At 55.2% G+C, this 12,562-nt stretch overlaps 1 protein-coding gene across 11 annotated transcripts in view; it reads right to left on the reverse strand.

The window, feature by feature from the left end:
- MYO9B (myosin IXB) overlaps nt 1-12,526 on the reverse strand; it is an 88,517-nt gene extending 75,991 nt beyond the window's left edge. For all 11 annotated transcript variants that reach the window (XM_036846434.1, XM_036846430.1, XM_036846425.1 and 8 more), the window contains exon 1: nt 12,413-12,526. The gene's annotated coding sequence lies outside the window, so the exon portion shown is untranslated. The remainder of the gene's footprint in view (nt 1-12,412) is intronic.
- Nucleotides 12,527-12,562: the final 36 nt, after the last annotated feature.

The raw sequence follows: 12,562 nt of genomic DNA on the forward strand, positions 1-12,562 counted from the left end.
CTGATCATGAGGCACCCTCGGAGCCCACGGGGGACTTTTACAGCTCTGGGCCCCTTGGTGGGAGGAGCAGGGGACTCCATACTCTGAGACTGGGGGCCATGCGGGCAGTCACAGGTCCAGCCAATGCACACCCCAGCCCCAGGCCAGGAGGAAGTATTAATAGATAAGCCTTGCTCAAGGGGCCTGCTGACCGCTGGAGCTGCAGGGAATGGGCCGGCCAAAGAGAAGGGGTGGGGCAGGGTGGACACCAGCTGGGGGCCCTCACGGGAGTCCCCGCAGGGCCCACCTGACCCACCCTGCAGCAGCTGCCCCTCCAGCCATCATAGCCCACCCAGGCCCACCACATCTGCATCCTGGGAAACTCCACCCTGCACCTGCCTGTGGGGCCCTCCCCACGCCCAGCCAGCCTCACCTGGTCCTGCTCCCCAGGGAGCCTGCACTCGCCTCTCAGAGCGGCTCCCTTTTCCCCCTTCCTGGGGGAGGACCCTCCCACTGAAATAGCTCATGGCCCTGAAAACCGGAGACACTAGTAAATCCTTCTCCAGCCCAGGGTCGAGTTCCCTCCTGGCTTCCACGCAGCCTGGAGCTGGCCCTTCCTGCTCCCACCCGTCCCTCGGTCCGCTATGACCCCGTGCAGTAGAAACCACTGCTCCCCTCTCCAAAGATGCCACCAAGCTCCTGCCAATCTCGCCTTTCCTGGTCCTGCTCACTTACTCTGCAGCCGTGGGGACCAGGTGTCACCTGGACCTGCCCCTGGAGCCCATCCACTCTGTTGCACTCCCCCATCAGGGGCTGAGCTCGCGCCCAGGGATGCCCACCCCACCTCCAGCCCCAAACACCCAGGGTGTTTGTTCCCTGCTCCTCCCACTGACCACATCCTGTCTGCTGTCCCCAGAACAGCCTTCTCTTCTCACCAGGAGGTCAGGAGGGCCCCTGAGGGACCGCTGTCTCCATCCTCTGGGCTACTGCAGGGCAGTGCCTGGAAGCATCGGTCGAGGTGTGGGTGTCCCAACACAGAGCCCCTCGGGGACCCCCTCTGGCCAGTTCTTAGCCCCTGGCCATCAAGGCCCATATAGCACAGCCCCCCTCTGGTAGATTGGCTGCTGCAGCGAGCAGTTCTTGGACATACTCTGGCTGTTCCCCACCCAACCAGGCCCAGGCTTGCAGGCCCCCTCCAGGCACGGGGAAGCTGCCCAAAGCCCCCAACCCACAGGGGTAAGTCTGCTTCCCCCAGCCCGGGCTGCATCCCTGTGAGACACTGACCAGGCCATCACCACGGGCCTGGCACCCTGCCCTCCCCTTCCCTCCCCTGCATCTCAGACGGGGGCCGGCCCCACACTGCTGCCTCCTTCCAGTGCCATCCGTGTCCCCTGTCCTCGTCCTCAGGTTGGAATGCCCCTCGGACCCCTCCACCAGATCCCAGGCAGTTCTGTTCCCAGTGCGGATGTACCCTCTTAGACCCAGAGACTCCTCATTCTACAGGTGGCACCACTTGAACCTAAACACTGGGCTGATCTGATCGGCTCTACATCCTCACTATGAAGGCCCCGACCCCTTCTGCCAAAGTGACTTCCGGAGAGGCCCACCCAAGGGAGAGGTCTGCCCGGAGCAGCCTGAGAAGTGCTGCCTCAAAGCATCCTCACTGGCACCGAGGATCAATATTTTTCTCAACCCATGGCCATCAGTGGGCACAAAAGAGCATTTTGTCACTTATAATCCTGTCAGGCTGGGTTTTTTGAGAATTCACTGTATTCAGTAACGATTTTTCTGTTTCTGGAAGCTGTTCATGTCAGTTGCCCTTTTTTCCCCACTGAACCATGCCTACCTAGCTCATTGACTTGGAGGCGCTCTTTGTATAGGAAGGGTATTAACTCTTTGCGACGTCTGATGAATCTAATTCATACAGATTTACTTTTGCATATGGTGTTTTTTGATACAAATACTACAGTTTCCAGGCAGTCAGATCTGTGGGTCATTTCTTTCAAGATGTCTATCACCCATTCCCCTCCCAGAGCTGATGAACATGGAACCACACTCTGTACTCCTCTCCCTCCCTGGACTTACTCTTTACATTTCAGTCTTTATCTATCTGGAAATTATACTGGAGGGTGTGAGAGTTTCCTAGGGCTGCTGTAAAAGAGTACTATAAACCAGGTGGCTTAAAACAAGAGAAATGTACTGTCTTGCATTTCTGGATGAGTCCAAAATCAAGGTGTGGGCAGGGCTGGCTCCTTCTGGAGGCTCTGAGGGAGAAACCGTCCCATGACTCTCCTGGCTTCCGGTAACCCTTGGCTTGTAGGTGCATCACTCCGATTTCCTGGCCCAACATCACATGGAGGCCTTCTCTGTCTCTGTGTCCTCCCCTCTTCTTATAAAGACACTAGTTATTGGATTCAGGATGAAGCCACCTTGAGACCTTTACATCCTCAGACACCTTATTTCTAATCAAGGTCACATTCTGAGGTTCCGGGTGGAATGAATTTTGGGGGACACCAGTCAACCCGGTACAGTATGGGAAGTGCAAGGAGAATCCAGATGGTCTCCAAAGAGTGAAGCAATCGTTTTAATGCTTTTTCTTAAAGAATCTATCTCTCCCCAGACCAGGGAGGCTCCTTTGTTAAAGATCATACGTTAAGTTATGTTACACACACGGGTCTGCCTCTGGGCTGTTGATACCTGCGTGGTGCCACACTGTGATTACCACAGCTTCAGGGGATGTCCTTAAACAGTGACATCTCTCTTGGAGGAGCTCAGCTGTTTTCTCTGGCTTCTAAGCACGCCTTCCTCACGGAGTCTTAACAGAGCCTGAGACCTGGAAGCCAGTCATGTTGTGGCTTAAGGTCCCTTCTACAAGTGGATGTGAAACCTGCACCCCAAGAATCCCCAGACTGTGTCTGGAATGAAAGGAAGCAGGTCTGGGACTGAGGAACTGGGGGCCCTGGGTCCCCAGGGGGGATAGCTCGGCGAAGTGGCAACTGCATGCTGTGGCCGTGTGTTGGGGGCAGCAGGTCCTGAAAACCTGTATGTCTGTCTTTGAGCCAAACCGCCTCTTCAAATGCCCCGAAGTTAAAATGCCTGTTCTGCCTTCTGACTAATGCTCACAGAAGCACACGCAATGTGAACAGGAAGCAAAACCCATCCCTAAACTGATAGGATCCGTCTACCTGGAACTCATCGGAGAACTATGCCCTCATCACAAAATGGAAACCAAACTGGCAGACTATAAAATTCCTGGATGAAAGAGCCAAAAAGGTGGAAGGGAAATGCCCATCAAAGGATGAGTGGATATGGGACTTCCCTGCTGGTCCAGTGGTTAAGACTCCGAGCTCCCAATGCAGGGGGCCCGGGTTCGATCCCTGGTCAGGGAGCTAGATCCCACATGCATGCTGCAACTAAGAGTTCGCATGCTGCAACTAAGAGATCCCACATGCCGCAAAGAAGATCCTGCACATGGCAACAAAGATCCCGAGTGTCGCCACTAAGACCCGGAGCAGCCAAAAAAAAAAGGATGAGTGGATAAACAAAATATGGTCCATCGACCCAGTGGAATATTACTCAGCCATAAAATGGAATGAAGCGGTGACACACCCTACAATGTGGATGAACCTCCAAAACATCATGCTGAGTGAAAGAAGCCAGATACTAAGTATGATCCCATTGACGTGAAATGTCCAGAATACGCAAATCCACAGAGACAGAAGGCAGATTAGTGGTTGCCAGGGGCTGGGGGAGGGGCAATGGGAGAGACTGTTGATGGGGACAGGGTTTCCTTTTGGGGTGATGGGAATGTTCTGGAACTAGATAGAGGTGGTGGCTGCAGATCACTGTGAATCTAAATGTTACTAATGGCCAATCTTCTGCGCACGATAAAATGAATTCCTGCTGAAAAACCTGAACACTGAAAAATTAAAAAGGCTTTTGCAAATGCCATACTGGTGTCCTTTCAGCGCTTGGAGGGGATATGAGCCTCAGTTCAGGGCCTTTCTCTCATGCTCTCAAAGAAAGGAGGCACAGGGAAGAGGGGGAGGCAACCAAAAATTCGGCCCTCGGGGTGAGTGGACAAATGTGAATGAGCCGCTCTCAAGGCCCGGCCAAGGTCTCATGCGTGAAAAAGTGAGGTTCTGCCGAACAGCTTGGGGAATGACTTGGAATTGACTGGAAAATAAGGAGGACGGGGGCCTCCAAAAAGTGTAGCATAGCCGCTTCGTTTATATAAGGCCATAATTTGAAGCCACATGTTTATCGGATGAAATCATCCTCAAGTTAAAAGGAGAAGGCCGGCGTTACAGCAGAATCAGTTAGGAAACACCGTTTAGAAGTCAGCACATTTCCACTTTTCCACACGTGTTTCCTTGAGCCTGTTGGGATTTTTTTAAGGAAATGATCACATGAAGTTATTGGAAAGATGGACATGCTGAGAAATAGCTACAAAAGAAGTATGTTTCTCAGTCTTGGCAGCTCAGAGCTGGAGAACAGCTTAGGGTTTAGGTTGGGTGAGGGGGGATGCGGCCACAGGCCACGGAATGTCCGGAGCCCCCAGAAGCTGGAAGGGGCAAGGAGGGGTCTCCCCCTGGAGTCTCTGGAGAGTCACAGCCCTGCTGATGCCTTGGTTTTGGACTTCTGGCCTCCAGAGCTGCAAGGGAATCAATTTCTATTGTTTAAGCCACTCAGTTTGTGGTACCAATTTACGGCAGCCCCAGGACACGAATCCAGGGGTCTGGTGCAGAAGATACTGGATGCTCTGACTGAAGCCATGGTCAGGAACGGCCACCACCTCTCCTTTGCCTTACTTAAATATCCCTGGAGAAGCCCATCCCAAACACCCTCTCATGACTGTCCCTTACTTCCCTAATTCGTTCCCCTAGGCCTTCCAGTCTGGCCCAACCGGTCTGAGTCCTAGAGAAAGCTCTTCCTCCAGGCAAGTGCTGGGGCAGCCTGGTCCATTCACCTGTCCCTGAGGCTGATCCCTCTCCTTGGGGTCTGCGGCTATGTCCCCAACGAGGCTGTCTTCTTTCAAAGTCTGTCCAGTCAACAAATGTTTCTCCACTGCCCACACCCCACCCCGGGCCAGGCCAGGCTGACAGCAAAATAGAGTAAGAATGTGGCAGTGTCTGGTCTTCAGGGAACTTGACAAATCAACCCACCAGAGAAGAGGCATTTCCAACAGCAATAGTGCTTTGGACAGGAAAAATGCAGTGTGTTCAAGCAGCAGCTCTCAACGGGGTGGGGATTGGGGGGGAGCAATTCTGTCCTACCCCATGGGACAGTTGGCAATGGCTGGAGACATATTTGGTTGTCACCACTTGGGGGGGGAGGGGAGGTACTTCTGGCATCTGGTGGGTGGAGGCCAGGGATGCCGCTCAACACCCTACAATGTGCAGGACAGGCCCCCACAGCAGAGAATGATCTGGCCCTGGACGTCAGCAGTGCCGTCATGGGGACAGAAACTGACCAGAGCAGGGTGGTCACTTTGGATTAACCAGGAGGCAGGGAGGCGCTTAGAGGAGATAGTTGCCGAGGCCTGCGCAGTGAGACAGGATGGACGGGCTGAGCTTGGCGATGGCGGCCCAGGCGAGGGCGGTGAGCGCCATGGGCAGGGGCAGCTGGGGCTGGCCTTAGAACAAGGGGACCAGTGTGGCCGGCAGGAGGGGGAAGGGCCGAGGTCAGGAAGGTCAGATCCCACAGGGCCTTGTGAACATGGGAAGGAGTCCGGATTTTCATGCAAGCCTGATGGGGAACCCTGGCTAGTTGGAGACAGGGAGGACCGAGACATGAGTGACATCAGGAAGGGATCAGCCAAGCCTAGTGTGGCAGGCAGACCGGGGTGGGGGGCAGGTATCCGGCGGCTCCTGCAGATGTGGGTTGTGGGGACTGACGGTGGTTCGGGTCAGGCCCATGGGACACAGGTGGGTTCCGGTTACAAGGGGAAGGCAGAGCCACAAGGCCCTGTGGGGGGCTGGGCTCCGGGTCCTTCCCTGTTGACCGGTAGGCTCATAAAGACATGGAAAGTAGCCTGGGAAGTGGGTCTGGGCGGGCAGCGGAGAACCCTTTGGGACCCTCCTCTCCAATGACACGGTCCACCTGTCATCATGCCCTGGTGGAAAGCCACCTTGAGAACCTTATACGGGCAGAGCTGCGGTGACAACACACAAAAGCCCTGCCTGAGACCAGATTGAGCAGCTCCCGGAGAACAAGGGAACCCGGCTTGGCTTTTAAAGGCAGTTCAGATCCCCGGGTAGGGCTCTGGAGGCTGCTGTGCCAGCCCGGTCACCGGGGGCTGGGTGTGACTCTTCTCCTAGGGGACACCTGGCAATGTCTGGAGACAGTTTTGGTTGTGACAACTTGGGGGGCGGGTGCTACTGGCATCTGGTGGGTGGAGGCCAGGGACGCTGCTCAACACCCTACAATGCACAGGACGGTCCCCACCACAGAGCATGATCCAGCCCCAGACGTCACCAATGCCAAGGCTGAGAAAGCATGCTTTAAATAAATAAGAAAAATGTTTGCACACTTCAGGGTCTCCCCAGGGCCTCACAGGCACACAAGATGTTAGCATGATTCCAAGCCCATGTTCACCCGACTACACAATATTTAGAAGGAGGGATCAAGAGAGGGAGCTGGCTTTGTGGGGTGACTGCCCCAGCTGTTGGGGCCTAGGGCCACCTGCCCCCATTCAGGTCACTTTCTCCACTCCAGATACCCTGTTCCTTAGCTTCCCCACCTTCATCCTCTCCTCTCCCTGCTAAACCAGGGGGCAGACTTCCTCGAGACCACCAGGAGGAAAGGGACCAGCCCCCTGAGGGTCTATGGGCCACCCTACGCTCTTATACTTTCTTTGTGTCATGCGTTCTGATAAACAGCATCTCCGCGTGACAGCCAAGGACTCTGGTGATCTTCCCAAGCAGTGGCCTGGGACCCTGGCATGCTTGCCAGGAAATGAAAGCCGCAGGTGCGTCCCCAGGATCTGAGAAGCAAAATCTCAAAGTCTCCTCTGGGCTCACCAGGTTCTGTCCACCCTCGAATGGGATGGACAGGCTCTGAGAGATGAGTAGGAAGATAGTGGCAAAGCCCCAGGCGGTCCTGATGCTGACACTGTCCTGCTTTTGTTTGCAAGGAAGCAGCAGCAGTAACAGCGGCCTTGGAGGCAGATGACCACGCCAGGGCCCTTGGGCCTTCCTCTTCCTCCATCAGCCAGCTCAAGCCAGGCCCAGGCTCCCGTTCCAAGCTCGCTGGTGCCGGGTACTTCACGGCCCTCACCGGGCCGGTAAACTGACTTCCGTGGACATGACTGCGGGCCGGACATCTGTGCTCTGAGCAGAGAGATGAGGGCTATTCCCGCTCCCTCAGTATCTCTGAGAGCCAAATCTGCACCTGGCTTGTTAACGCTTTTTGCGGAATGACTTTCAGATTTTCCAGAAACTTCTTTTGTCTCATCACCTGTGACAGCAGCCGGTCCCAAAGTCACTTTGTTCCACGAATGGGTTGTTTTTGGACTCCCCTCTTGACCCTGGCAATACTGAGGACAGGGACCCCCGTACACCCCAATTATGAACCTTGGCCGGCCCCTGGGCGGGCACACACTGTCTCCCAGGCCTGGCTCTAAACACACCCCTTGTAAAGTCTCACGAGGTCTGCTCCCCCCGAGTCCTGTTCTTGCCTCTCTACTGTCACCCCAAGTATAAGGACCTGCGCAAGATCTGGAAAATTCCCTAACAGGGCACTTCCAAAGTTGACATGGCCAACCTGCCTAGCTACCCTAAAATGTTTATTTAAATAAATGAGACAAAACTAAACGAGCTTATTCTCTATAAGTACCATTATTTATTGAAAATTCCCTCACTAAATAAAAATGAAATCTGTCTCTTACCCAGTGTTACAGCCTGAATTGTGTGCCTGCCCCCTACGCCCCCAATTCATTATGTTGAAGTCCTACTTCCCAGGACCTGAGAATGTGACTGTATTTGGAGACAGGGCCTTTAAAGAGGTGATTCGGTTAAAAGGAGGTCATTAGGGTGGGCCCTGATACAAAGGGACAATCAGGACACGGACTCACACAGAAGTAAGGTGAAGACTCACATAGAGGTGAAGACTCAGAGAGAAGATAGCCGTAGACAAGCCAAGGAGGGAGGCCTGAATGCATCGTTCCCTCGTGGCCTTTGGAAGGAACCAACCCTGCCCACACCCTGATTTGGACTTCTGGCCCCCAGATCCATGAGACAATACATTTCTGTTGCTTAAGCCACCTAGCCTGTGGTACTTTGCTACGGCAGCCCCAGGAAACTTGCACACGCGGCAGTGACAGTCATGAAATGCTTGGAGCTGGCTCCCCTCTCGCACACACAACCCTAAGAAACGGGGCAGAGCTGGGATGTAAACGAATGAGTCAGACCAGGACAGCTTATTCATTGCTCCGACTAAGCCACAGGCCGAACCCTTGAATCACTACTTTATTTCTCATCGGGGCTCGGGCTCAGAGTCTCAACGAGGAAATGAGTAGAACCCAAACTCATCGGCTGAGTTTTTGAGACATGCCTAATCTCCAAGGCCCTTTCTGGGCCAACGTGAAAAAAAGCAAAGAGGTGAAGTGATGGGCTCTGCACCTCGGCCGGCAGTGCGCTGGCTCGTCGGGGGCCCGGCGGTGCTCAGACAGAGCCCTTTGTTCTGTCCCTCCGTCTCCGGGACGAGGGCAGAGAGAAGGGCCTGTCTTGCTCGGCGGGGAGGCCGAGCAGGGGCTGCCTGGCACAGTTTGTTGGGGATGCTGGGTGCACAAAGGGCTGGTGGATGGGGACTGGGGGGAGGGCAGGATCCAGAAGGGGTCAGACGGCCCCAGAATGTGCGGTTTCCTCCCCTGGAGTTAAAGCAGCAATGTCATGGTCAGGGAACAAGCAGAGGAGGACACATGAAGAGCAAAACTTAGTCTGTGCTTGAGGACGGACTGGTGTCTGGAGCCAAGAGGGCAAATGGGAGAAGATAACATGGCTTCAAGAGCCACAGTGATCTGGGGCTACCTCCAAAGTAGCTCTTTGAGAGAAGAATCTGATACCTCTAATCTCGGAAGAAAAGCAACAATTTGTTCCGAGACAAGGACAGTTGCTGCAGAAATCCAGGTCAGTGGGAAGACAAAGAAGAGACAGACAATGGCATCTGCTGTGCCAGCGAGTGATGACGGCCCCAGCTCACCTCCTCTTCCTCCTCTGCTGAACATTCTCGGGGCACGTTCTCTAACTCCCCCTCAGTCCATTCCCAGTGGTGTCTCCTTTTTATCAGGACTCCAGATTAAGAACCGAGCGGATGGCAGAATTCAATTGCTGGCCTCTTTTCCCCACACCTGCCCTTGGCAGCAATTTGCTGGGAGCCCACCAAACACCAAAGACCCACTGAGGCAATGGTGGGCCTGGAGCGGGAACCAGATTTTACTACAGAGCAGTGCTCCTGTCCCCCAGGGGACACACAGCCATGTCTGGGGACATTTTTGGTTGTCACAACTTGGGGTGGGTGTGTAGTATTGGCATCTCGTGTGTGAAGGCCAGGGATGCTGCTCGACATCCTATAAGGCACGGGGTGGCCCCCACAGCAAAGAATGACCCGGCCCCAGATGTCAATGGTGCTGCAGTTGAGAAACTGCTGTAGCAATTTGGTCTTCGCCAAAGTGAGGTTACTAATGATCCTTCGTACTTCTAGAAAGCACAGGGAGCCATCTCTGAAGTCGTCACCTGCCTGAGCCTAGTTTCTATATCGAGAAAATAGGAACTGCAATCCCCTTGCTGCTGGTTGGCAGAATAAAAGAGTTGGGTATAAAAGCGCCTATCACAGAAGATGCTCAATAAAGAGCTGCACATGGACGTGCTTATGTGGTTCCCTCTTCCCCACTTGGTTTAACACCTCTGTATCCTTCAAGGCTTGGCTTAGGGCCAGCCACCTCTCCTGAGGAAACTTGCTGGAATCCCCCATGCCCTGAAGCTTGTGCTGGTCGTTCCTGATTCTGTCCCCACAACTTCTTGTGCCACCTGTGTTGCTGCACTGACCAACTACTCTGAACTCCATTATTCCTGGTGGGGAGGGCGGCCCACTAGAATGTCCCTCCCCCAGGGCACAAGGGCTCATCTCTGCCCCTGGGACCCAGCCCACAGCACTTTGCATGATCAGCCCTTGCTTCACTGAACTCTGGGTCCACCCAAGACACACAACTTCAGGGACACAAGGAAAGGGAAGCGGCAAGTTAACAAGCCTCTGTTGGGGATAGAAGATGGATCCTACAGTGAAACAGAATGGGGAGATTCCCAAGTCCCCACCTGCTTCACCAAGTCACAGGCCTGGACCTGAGGGAGGGTCTCACCCAGGGATTTCCAGCCAGAAGGATGCAGCTGAAACCCTGGGAACAGGTATGATGTGCAAAAGCACATTTGGCACTGCAATTTCCCACGTGAAAGATAAGGAAGCAGTAAGATAATCATATTCGGATATAAACTGTAGAACGGAAAGCCCAACAAAAGTGGGATCACCGTGGTGGGGATTCACCTGTTGGGGGCTCCATAAAACTAGACAGGGCTGTGTCCTGGAGACACCAAGGTTGGGTTTCAAAGTTGCAGAACACTGATTAGGCCAATCCATTCATTTTGCAAGTAAAGAAACAGACAAAGAGACTTGACGGAGGTTAGGACCCCCAACAGAAGACCCTCCATGACAGCCTGCCTGGCCATGCTCCCAGAGGAAGGAGACAACAGCAGGGCTGTGGAACCAGAAGATTCTGGTCCAGTTCATGGGGGTGGGGAGAGGGGGAGTGGGAGTGTCCCAGCCAGGGAAGGCCCATACTCAGAACCTGCACGAGGCATGACTGTGGGCTCTAATCATGTGTTCTGGGGCAAGCGAGGCTGAGAGTCTTGCTTACGGAAGCTTCCATAAGGGCCAGAACATTCTAGAAGTGAACGGGGTGGTTATCTTTCTGTGGCCCTCTTTACATTCAAGCTATCCAGACTCGTGTTCTGAACGCACTATAAACCCAGGCTCCCTGGCCCTTCTAGCAGGTCCCAGACAAGGATCCCCAGGGTCGGGAAAGAAGAGAAATTAATGCTGATCAAAACGGTTTAGAGCAAGGCCCTCCCCAGAGCCAGGCCCATCAGACAACTTTCCAGCTGCCCATGTCACCTCCCACTGCTCCTGGATGCCTTAAGCGTTTGGAGACTCCAAGACCAGAACATACCTCAGGAAGGTAGGAGCTGGGACCCTCCAACTGTAAGGCACAATGTCCCCACCAGCTCCCACCTCAGACAAAGAGGTGTGGGAGAGGCTTTCCCTTAAAGACTCCTGGCCTACAAGGCGCCTGCCTGCGGCTACCGTGCCTCTCCCAGGCTGAGCTCACAGCCACCGGGGGACAGATTTCCTGTATGTCGTTTTACCCATTTAAGTCCAAGGATGCAACTCGGAGGAGGTGGTGACAGCCTAGCACATGCGGGTGTGTGCGCACCCCCTCCCGAAACCCAGTTCCGGCCCCACAGCTGGGGTGGGGGTGGGCCCAAGAGCTCCTTCCTTGCTCCCTAGAACCCCCAGGCTGTAGCCAGTCCGCTCTTAGGAGGACAGTGTTGGGTTTTCAAGTCCTGAATACCGCCCAGAAGGCGCTGAAACTAGCCTGGGTCACCCAGCAGTTGGGGGTGAAGTCAGGGATAAGATGAATCAAGAGGGTAAGACAGGCCCCCAAATCTCCATGGTCTGCACCCCAGTGTCTGAACGGGGCCATTCTAGTCCTTTCCTTTCCTCCCCTCCTCCCCAGGCTCTCCCTGGACCAGACCTCACTTCTTGCCATGGCTTCTACCCCCCTTCTGCCTCCCCTCCCATCCCCCATTTCCCCTCTTACCAATTCGGCCGGCCACCGCACCAGTGGGTTCAGAGCCCCTCACATTTACTGAGCACCCACTGAGTCCCAGGCGCTGCCCTCCCTCAGGCACCATTCCTCTACCTCTTCACCGTAGGCAGACGCCCCCAGGCCGTCCTGCACCGTTCCCCCCCAATCGCACCCCGGCTGTTCCCCCACCGGCCTTGCTCCTCTCAACCCCCAGCCTGGGCCTCTCAACCCCGCCTCCTTGCTTCTCCCCCTCCCAGCCCCGTTTCCTGCGACCCCCCAACTACCACTTAAGCCACGTCCTCTTCAGAGAAGCTGCTCAAAGCCACAAGATCTGCCTCCACACTCGCCCAAAAACTCCCTCACCAGGCCCATCACATCAACTTTCTCCTTCATCGTCCCGTTCCCACTCCGTCTCCTGCAAACTCTCCACGACCCCCCAAGCTCGTTCCCGCCTCCTCGACCCCTGCTTTCGCGCCCCCCCGCAACTAACCCTTAGACCCGTCCCTCTACAAGGCAGCCCGCCGCTGCGAGCTTCGAGATCAAACACTCGACCCGCGGCCGCCCGGCACTCACCTGGGCCTTGGCCGCCGCGCGCCGCCGGTCCCGGCCCGGGTCCCCGCCCGGCAGCCAGCCCGCTGCTCTTCAGGCGCTCCGCCCCACCGCGCCCGCCGCTCCCGCCGCTCCCCCGCGCGCTCCCGCTTCCGGGTTCCGGAGGGGCGGGCC

This window comes from Balaenoptera musculus, chromosome 3 (assembly GCF_009873245.2).
Source record: "Balaenoptera musculus isolate JJ_BM4_2016_0621 chromosome 3, mBalMus1.pri.v3, whole genome shotgun sequence".
Classification (NCBI taxonomy): Eukaryota; Metazoa; Chordata; class Mammalia; order Artiodactyla; family Balaenopteridae; genus Balaenoptera; species Balaenoptera musculus.